Genomic DNA, 9421 nt, shown 5'->3' with positions numbered 1-9421 from the left:
TTTTTTTATTTTTAAGTTTTACAGCTTTGAGTAGAAAAAAAGTTGTAGTTCACACTTAATTATAGATTTGCAAGAGCAGCCCTGTAATTAGAGCTGTGAAAATTGTTTGTTCACAAATTCTCTTTGTAGTTAGAAGGAGTGAAAAATCTTATTGATAGTATTTGATTTAACATACAACTCCAAAGGGATACAGTTACTCCTTTATAGTTCCCTGACACTTCAAATATGACAACTGTTAATTGTTATCCTTTAAATATGTGGCAGCCATTTTAAATATCTCTTCTTATGTGTCTAATAGATTACCGTTTCTCTTCCCTGTGCAGAAATTTACACTCAATTTATGAGAGATGTATTCAAGATAAAATGATCAAATTAACACTAGAGTCAGTGTTTTTATCTTAAGTTTTATATTACTTGAAAAGCAATTCATTCATAAATAATCTATATTTAATGATTTTTAAATTATTATCTGGACTAATTCTTTTATTTCATAAGGGTTTATCACAATGCTGAAAGATAAATGATCCTTAAGATATATTTATCCAAATGAATTTGTGTGTGTGTGTGTTGTGTGTGTGTGTGTGTGTGTGTGTTTGTGTTTCAAAATTCAGAAAATTTTGGCCATAGTAATGCCAGGTTAAAATCCCCAAGAGCATTGAAGTTATTAAACTTTCTGTAAATGGCTACAAGACATTTTACTAATGGGCACAACATTTGTAAGATATATAACAGATTATTAAAGGGTCATTGTACCTGATGCTAAGCATATTATGCAATTTCTAAATGTTAATAAGAAGCTCCATAGAAAAATATTAGCTTCTCTTATATTCACAAGTGTTATTTTTACAGAAATAGAGAATACTTTTCATAATCTGTTATAACACTGATACAAGTAAAACCTGAGAAACAAGAACATAGACACAATTTGCACACTAAATTAAATTTTGTGGTTGGGTCATCCTGATGTTATTAACTTTAATTCTATTATACAGAATAATGTTTCTACCATTTTTTATTTAAAAATAAAATAACAGGAAGAAATCTTGAAATAAAATGATTATTGAAAGGAATGCTCTAGTGGTGGTGACATTTTTTTCAATTTTAGCTGTTTGTATTTGCAATCAGAGATAAAATCAGGATTTAAAAGCATATTTTAAGAAGAATAGGTTGAGCTCTATATACATGGAAAACAAGTGTATAAATCAGGTTAGGAGGCTGTTCTGTCCAATATTGAGTGCAGATCACTCCAATCCAGTTCCTTCTGTCTTTTGGTTCTCCTCTTTTTCATGAAGATTTGAGTAGGGCTAATTTCTGGCCAGGATCTTATAAGGTCCTGTGGCGTAAGCTATGCTTAGGCTGACACTGCACTGGCAGAAAATGAAGCAACTCACCTTTTGCTTTTTTGAATAATGTTTCAGGAGCAACTACAAGAAGAAAAAAACATGAAGATGTTTGTATCACGTTAAAAAAATGAACTGACATTATATTTTAAAGAATATATGTTTATATAATTGATGTTAAATTTATTTTATCATGTAAGTCAATAAAATACATAAAAGGTAGATCAGAGAAACATTTTAGATTTTAATTACTCTGACCAAATACCATACAAAAACAATTAAAAGGAGAATGATTCCTTCTGGATTACAGTCTCAGGTGATCATGGAATCAAGTGGGAAAGTGTGGCAGTAACAGGCTATCAAAATGTATTCACAGACAGGAAATAGAGAGCTGCAACAAAAGCTGTGTTATAAAATAAACTTAAAATTGACCCACTTCCCTCAAGAAGGCTCTATTTCCTGAAACTTTCCAGTCCTAAACAGTACCACAGCTGGGGGACTAATCATTCTAGCAAATGCACTTATGGGGGACATTTCAAGTCAAACTATAACACATGTCCTTGTAAAGGCTTATAAAGAGGTTATCAAAAGTATAACAAATAATGTATTTATGGGGTCTATTCAATCTATTTGTATGTAATATTCCTAGGACATCAGGGATGCAGTTGATTTTTTTTTTTGGATAGCACTTATTTTATGATTTTAACTTTCTTAAATTTTAATCAAGGTTGCTCTGAGAATATATAAACTTTTCATATAAGCTTTATGCCATAATTTACAGTTTTCATGAATACTAGCTCCCTTTCATGATTACTTTTTAGAATTCTTAAACCTTTTAAAAATTTTTGTCTTTAAATTTTTCTCCTTAGTTGCTTTTTTATTTCTCTTTGCTCTGTTTAATACCAGCTACATTTCAAATTTTGGAATTGACTAGAAAAAGTCATAATTTGGATTTTTTTTAACCCCAAGAAACTAAATGACATTCTTAGGCAATTTATTTACTGACTTATATTTCTCAAAGCTATTTTTAGGTTGTAAGACTTTTTCTGGGAGGAGGGGATGATTGGTTTCTTCTATACAGGTAAGGAAGGTAGATGGTTTTTTTTTTGGATATTTTATTTACATTTTAGATGTAATCCCCTTTGCCTCCATCCAGGAACCCCTTATCCAATCCCCCCCCACCTGCTTCTATGAGGATATGCCCCTACCCACCCTCCCACTCCTACCTCCCCACCCACAATTTCCCCCACACTAGGGCATCCAGACTTCACAGGACCAAGGATTTCCTTTCCCACCTATGCCCAACAATGCCATCCTACCCTACAAATATAGCTGGAGTCATGGGTCGGTCCCTCCCTATGTGGTCCCAGGTTGGTGGTTTAGGCCCTGAGAGCTCTGGTTGGTTGGTATTGTTGCTCTCCCTATGGGGCCACAAACCTCTTCAGCTCCTTCAGTCTTCTCTCTCATTCCTCCATTGCGAACCCCATAATCAGCTCAACGGTTAGCTGTGAGCATCCTCCTCTGTATATTTCAGGCTTTGGCAGAAATATAAGTTGTCTCTAAGGAGACAACTATATCAGGCTTCTGTCAGCATGCACTTCCTGGCATCCACATCAGTGTCTACCTTTGGTGACCGCATAAGGGATGGATACCCAGGTGGAGCAGTCTCTGGATGGCCCCTCCTTCAGTTTCTGTCCCACACTTTGCTTCTATATTTGCTCCCATGAATATTTTGTTACCCTTCCTAAGAAGAGCCAAAACACCCACACTTTGGTCTTTCTTGTTCATGAGCTTCATGTGGTCTGTGAGTTGTATCTTGGATATTGCCAGCTTTTGGGCTAATATCCACTTATCAGTGAGTGCATATCATGTGTGTTTTTTTTTTTTTTTTGTGATTGGTTCACTCACTCAGGATGATATTTTCTAGTTTCATTCATTTGTCTAAGAATTTCATGAATTCATTGTTTTTTAATAACTGAGTTGTACACCATTGTGTAAATGTACCACATTTTCTGTATCCACTCCTCTGTTGAAGGACATCTGGGTTCTTTCCAGCTTCTGGCTATTATAAATAAGGCTGCTATGAACTTAGTGGAGCGTGTGTCCTTGTTATATGTTGGAGCATCTTCTGGTTATATGCCCAGGAGTGGTATAGCTGGGTCCTCATGTAAAGCTATCTCCAATTTTCTGAGAAATCTTTAGACTGCTTTCCAGATTGGTTGTACCAGCTTACAATCCCACCAAAAATGGAGGAGTGTTCCTCTTTCTCTACATATTAGCCAGCATCTGCTATCACCTGAGATTTTGATCTTGGCCATTCTGACTGGTGTGAGGTGGAATCTCAGGGTTGTTTTGTTTTGCATTTTGCTGATGGCTAAGGATATTGAACATTTCTTTAGGTGTTTCTCAGCCATTTGAGTTTCCTCAGTTGAGAATTTTTTATTTAGCTCTGTCCCCCATTTTTAATAGGGTTATTTTGTTGTCTGGATTCTAATCTCTTATGTTCTTTGTATACATTGGATATTAGCCCTCTATTGGATGTAGGATTGGTAAAGATCTTTTCCCAATCTGTTGGTTGCCATTTTGTCCTATTGACAGTGTCCTTTGCCTTACAGAAGCTTTGCAATTTTATGAGGTCCCATTTGTCAATTCTTGATCTTAGAGTATAAGCCATTGGTGTTCTATTCAGAAACTTTTCCCTTCTGCCTAGGTATTTGAAAGTCTTCCCCATCTTCTTTCTATTAGTTTCTGTGTATCTGGTTTTATGTGAAGGTCCTTTATTTCATATGATTTTATTCACTCTTATTTTTACTACTTGAGCTATTGATACATTTACTTTATAGACAATAGCTTATGCATTAGATCCCCACCCCCCCTTTTTTTTTTTGATCTGTCCTTAGAATGCTGTAGATCAACAAGCAAATTTTCTCACCTCATTGCATTCTGAAAGAGAAACTAATAAATGCAACAAGTTGACATTTCCCTAACCACTTCTGAAGCTAAATACTTAATAGGTTCTTTGTAACTTTTTGTTTGTTTATAAACATTTGGAATTTTTTTTTAAAAGCCACAACCGTGAACATTGTTACAATTAGAGGCCCTCTTGGTTCTCCACAATTATACTGAGCATGCTCACAAGGGGTTCCTATTGTTAAGTCTTAAAATGACCATCTTAAAAAGAAAAAAACAACAAAAAAAGAAAAAAGAACCAACAAAACAAAAAAATATTCAACATACTTCTATTTAACTTGTTTTAATGTTTCTTCACAAACTGTGAAAATACTAAAATACAGACAAGGAATAATCATAATGTGGTTGCCAACATTATAAATATGGAGTTATAAATTTAAAACATTTTCTGGTTTAAAAAATAAATCTGGTAGTCAATGCAGCTCTGCAGGTCTCTAGTAGGGCTGGTCTCTGCATTCCTGATGGTGCTCGCCTTTATCCATTTTCCCAGGTCCTCCATGTCCTCCTCTTCTTCCTTCCATCTGTTCCATTAAAGGTGTAGGAGGACCCCCAGGACCACCTCGTCTTCCTCCACCAAAGCCGCCTCTGTCCATTCCACGGCCACCTCTGTCTCCACCCTGCCACCTTTGAACATTCCTCCAGGACCACCATGTTCCATGAGTCCACCTCTTCCTCCTCGCATGCCGCCAGGGCCACCTTGGCCAAGATCACCACCCGGAGGTGGAAAGGGTGGCAGGAGGAAGCGCTCGGGCTTAGAGGCCTTACACTGGTTGCATTCTGTTCTCCAAGCGAAGTTCTAGTTTCCACAGCCTGGATTGGGACACTGCCAGTCTCCAGCTCGGTGCTGGACATTTCCTCCTCCAGAAGGGTCCCTCTGGAGCCTCGGGGCCCTCTTGCAGGGAAGCCTCCTCTGTCTCCTCCATGGCCTCCCATGCGACCCATGGGTCCTCCAGGACCTCCTGGGCCACCAGGACCTCCACAAAGTGGTGGTGGCATCCCTCTGCCCTCACGAGGTGGCATGCCACCCCTCATGCTGTTCAATGGCGGCTTCTTTCGGGCAAGTGAAACTTTGTTTGCGTCCTTGAAAATCATTCCCATCAAACCATTCCACGGCAGCCCTGGCAGTTGGTGGATCTTCATAGGACACTGTGGCATCACCTTTAGGTTTTCCTGTCTCCTTATCCAGGTAGATATGGATCATGGGCTGTCCAGTTCTCTTGTTCATCTTGACAACCCCACACTGCTTAAAGAAGTCTGCCAGTTCATCTAGGGTCACATTGTCATTTGATCCTTGCACATAAATTGCACTGTTGTCAGGGTCTTCATCGGGATTTATAGGAAGGCCTAGATCAAGATCTGGTCCTTCATCCATGGGTCCACCAAGGCTTATTTGAAGCCACCTCGCTCTCCAGCGCTGCCCATTCCACAGCGTCCCCCTCCCCGCCCACCTCTGCTCATGCCTCCACCATCAAATCCGCCTCTTCCCCTGCCCCAGTTATCAGGGCCACTCAAGCTCCTCCGGAAAATCCTCCAGACTCCTGCCCATAAACACCCATGCTATTGGGGTGATTCTGTCAGAATGAACTCTGCTGCCGGTAGCTGCTGCTCTGTTGGCTATATTGACTTGGAGCCTGGCTGTAGGATCCAGTCTGAGGGGGGTAACGAGTAGGAGGCTGCTGCCCATAGATGGTTTGTTGACCATAGCTACTCTGTTGTCCATAGCTGCTCGGCTGCCCATAGGTGTTCTGCTGAGAGTAACTGCTCTGATCCTAACTAGTCGGCTGTGAAGAAGAGTAGCTGGTAGGAGGATAAGATGGAGGTGCGTTGACTGGCTGCACTGGGTAGCTCCCAGGTACCTGGGGATAACTGTAGTTACTCTGTCCATATTCTAGGTTGTGTTGGTTATAACCCCTTGTGCTAGATTGAGGTTGACTAGTCTCAGCAGGCTTGTTACCATCCCTATATCTATAGGAAGGCCTACGTAAAAATTATTTTCAGTCCCTAATGTTTAAGTTGGCTTCCTGGTCATCTACTGCATGTAGCTGATCTGATCCCTAGCTTATATATATAGTCTTTGTTAGCCTTAAAGTTTTAGGATATCTACTTTTAATATGAGCATGTTAATCAGTAGTAATTATTGCTTTGTCCTTTGTGAAGTTTTTGCCATAGAAGTTTATTGTATCTGATAGTTTGTATATGTTCAGCCCAAGAAGAGGCAATATTAGAATGTGTGGCCCTGTTGGAACAGATGTGGCCTTGTTGGAGTAGGTGTGTCACTGTGGGTGTTGGCTTTACGACCTTCATCCTAGTTGCCTGGATGCCAGTATTCTGCTAGCAGCCTTCAGATAAAGAGGTAGAACTCTTAGCTCCTCCTAGACCATGCCTAGACCATGCCTGCCTGGATGTTGCCATGTTCCCGAACCTTGAGGGTAATGGACGGTAACTCTGTACATGTAAGCCAGATCCAATTATACGTTGTCCTTTTAAAAGTTGCCTTGGTCATGGTGTCTGTTCACAGCAGTAAAACCCTAAGACAATATACATTACAAAATTGCATACTGCAATTCTTTAAGGATTGTATTTTCTATCTTGTGTCTATAATGGAAACTTTCTAAATAAATATTTATGGCAATTGGATAATTGGTCTTGAATAATTTTACTTGTATAGAGATAGTTTTCTTTTATTTATAATAAAGTAAAACTAGACACAAGAATTATCTGATCAGACAAATATGAAAGTTTTCAGAATCATTCACTATAAGACATGTGAATCATGTCAAGTGAACAAAGACACAAAAACAAAATAAGAAAACTATCTCTACAATATTTTGAGTCTCAGTTAAGCCCAGTCAAATTGTGAATGTTTTGATTTTTTAAAACAGTTTTATTTTATAAAACTCATCTGAGAAAGAAGTACATGAAGGATCTGAAGTAAATTCAGGCTTACTTAATAGAGTGAAATGTATCTAAATGGTAATTTTGATTTCTCTCTACTATCACAGAAGAAGCTGATATAATTACTTGGGAAATTAAAGGAGTAATAAAACAAAGGATTGTATAGCTGAGAAAATTAGGTGGTCACTCTCTAGTTCTACTTCAGAAAATTTCAAGCACTGGAGAAAGTTTGGTAGCAGAACCACACAATTGTGGCTACTTGAGCTACATATGGAGATTCAATCTCAAAATGCCAAAGTCTGAGTATGTAGCTCAAGCAGGAGAATGTTAGCCTCCCCTGTATTAAGCATAATCCATAGTCACCCCCAAAATAGTTCAAAGTCTATTGCTGGTTCTTCTTTTTTTTTTTTAAAAAAAAAAAAGAACAATTAAATGTGACATTAAATAATATATCAACCTTGTTGATCATAATCTTGTCACCCACTCATTCATAATGATCTTTGAGCCTTTGAAGAAGAAGTATAACACAAAGTGTAATTTTCTTTGAACCTTGACAAATCGTGAATCTCTGTTTGCTATTGTATATTGCAGGAAGAATCCTCACTTTTGATGATTGAAAGATGAACTATCAATAGAAAAAATGGCAAATCATTAGGGGTTCACATAATGTTATGGCTGTTTAACAAAATAATAGTATTTGATTCTACCCTAGGACCTATGGCCTGCCTATCCACAGGTTCTTGACCCTATTAAAGGTACCGTATCTGTAATTGGCCCTATAGTCAATCAGAAAATCATTGATTATTCAAATTAACAATATTGTTACTTTCACATGAGTTTTCATATCTTCTCAGGCCAATTTTTATTATAGTTTACATGGTAAAGAGCTGAATGAAAATGATAATTATTCATCTCTGGTAGCTTTAATAACACCTTCCAATGCTAAGAAAGCTAGCAAGTAGGGTGACACTTTTAGATTAGTGGCAGCTTGATATGTTCATGTTGTGTGATGCAATTACTTAGTGTCTTTAGTAATATTCAGTAACAATATCTTACCATCAAATTCAGGAGGATAAAGAAGAGGATTGTTAATAGTCTGTAAAGCTAGGAGGACTAAGGAGACTTATTTGGCAACAACTGAAAAAGAGGTAGCTCATTCTTAAAACTAAGGTTTTTGCTTGTAGCATATGGTGCCTAATTAGCAGGTTGTATCATGATTTTAGGGGAAATTCATTAAAACTTTTTATATTTGATATATATAGATGTTTAAAATTTTTCTACAGTAGTAAATTTCCATGTTTTTGTTCAAAAGATTAGTTTTAGTTATCTTTTCTCATATTCCCTCCTCTAAACTTTGATCCCAAATCCACTTTAATATAATGCTTTCTAGTATCATTATTCCCCTTTAACCTTTTATTTAAATGTGTTTCCATCTCATTGCCTTTGAAGGGCATCATATCCATGGACCCTTATATTTTGCCTGGATCCTTTGTGGATTACACAAATGTGTGCAGTGTATAGATACACACATATCTAAATTTCAAAGCTAACATCCTCATGTAGCAGAAGACATGAGATTTAGACTTGACTCAAATAATTGATCCTAGTTCTATATATTTAATTAAGAGACTGACTTTAAAAAATGTGGGCTAATATTATATTGTTCAAATGTGCCCTATTTTAATTATCCATTCATCAGTTAATGAACATCAAATGGGATTCTATTCTATGGCTACTGTGATTGGAACATCAATGAACATAGAAGAACAAATATTTCTAGAGAAGACATGTAATATTTGAATATATATCAAAGAGTGGTATAGCTGTATCATATAGTATACATATTTCCAATATTTTTAGGAAGATCAAGACTGAATTCCACAATTTGCTCTAACACTAGTGCCAAAGATATCTGACCCTTTTTACAGATTGAGACCAATATCTGCTGTCAAATCTTGATCTTTCTAATTGGTTAAAATCTTAAAGTAGTTTTAATTTCCATCGCCCAGAGGCTTAAAGTTTTTGAACATTTTAAAAATATGCCTAAGATATTTGTATTTCATTCATTGTAAAATTTTCTGTTTCATTCATGCCCCATTTTAATTAGATTATTTGTTTTATTTTTAAGTTATTTGTATATTACTAACTAAATTAAATCTATCGCATGTATAGTTAGTAATTTTTTTCAATTCTGTGAACTACCTCTTTACCCAAAT

The 9421-nt window shown here is 36.9% G+C and overlaps 1 pseudogene; it reads right to left on the bottom strand.

Moving 5' to 3' along the window:
• Positions 1-4744: 4744 nt before the first annotated feature.
• The window catches only part of LOC114622707, a 146416-nt pseudogene continuing 141739 nt past the window's right edge, over positions 4745-9421 (bottom strand).

Source organism: Grammomys surdaster, unplaced genomic scaffold (genome assembly GCF_004785775.1).
Source record: "Grammomys surdaster isolate TR1022 unplaced genomic scaffold, NIH_TR_1.0 191, whole genome shotgun sequence".
Lineage (NCBI taxonomy): Eukaryota > Metazoa > Chordata > Mammalia > Rodentia > Muridae > Grammomys > Grammomys surdaster.
This window is presented reverse-complemented; position numbering and strand designations above follow the sequence as displayed.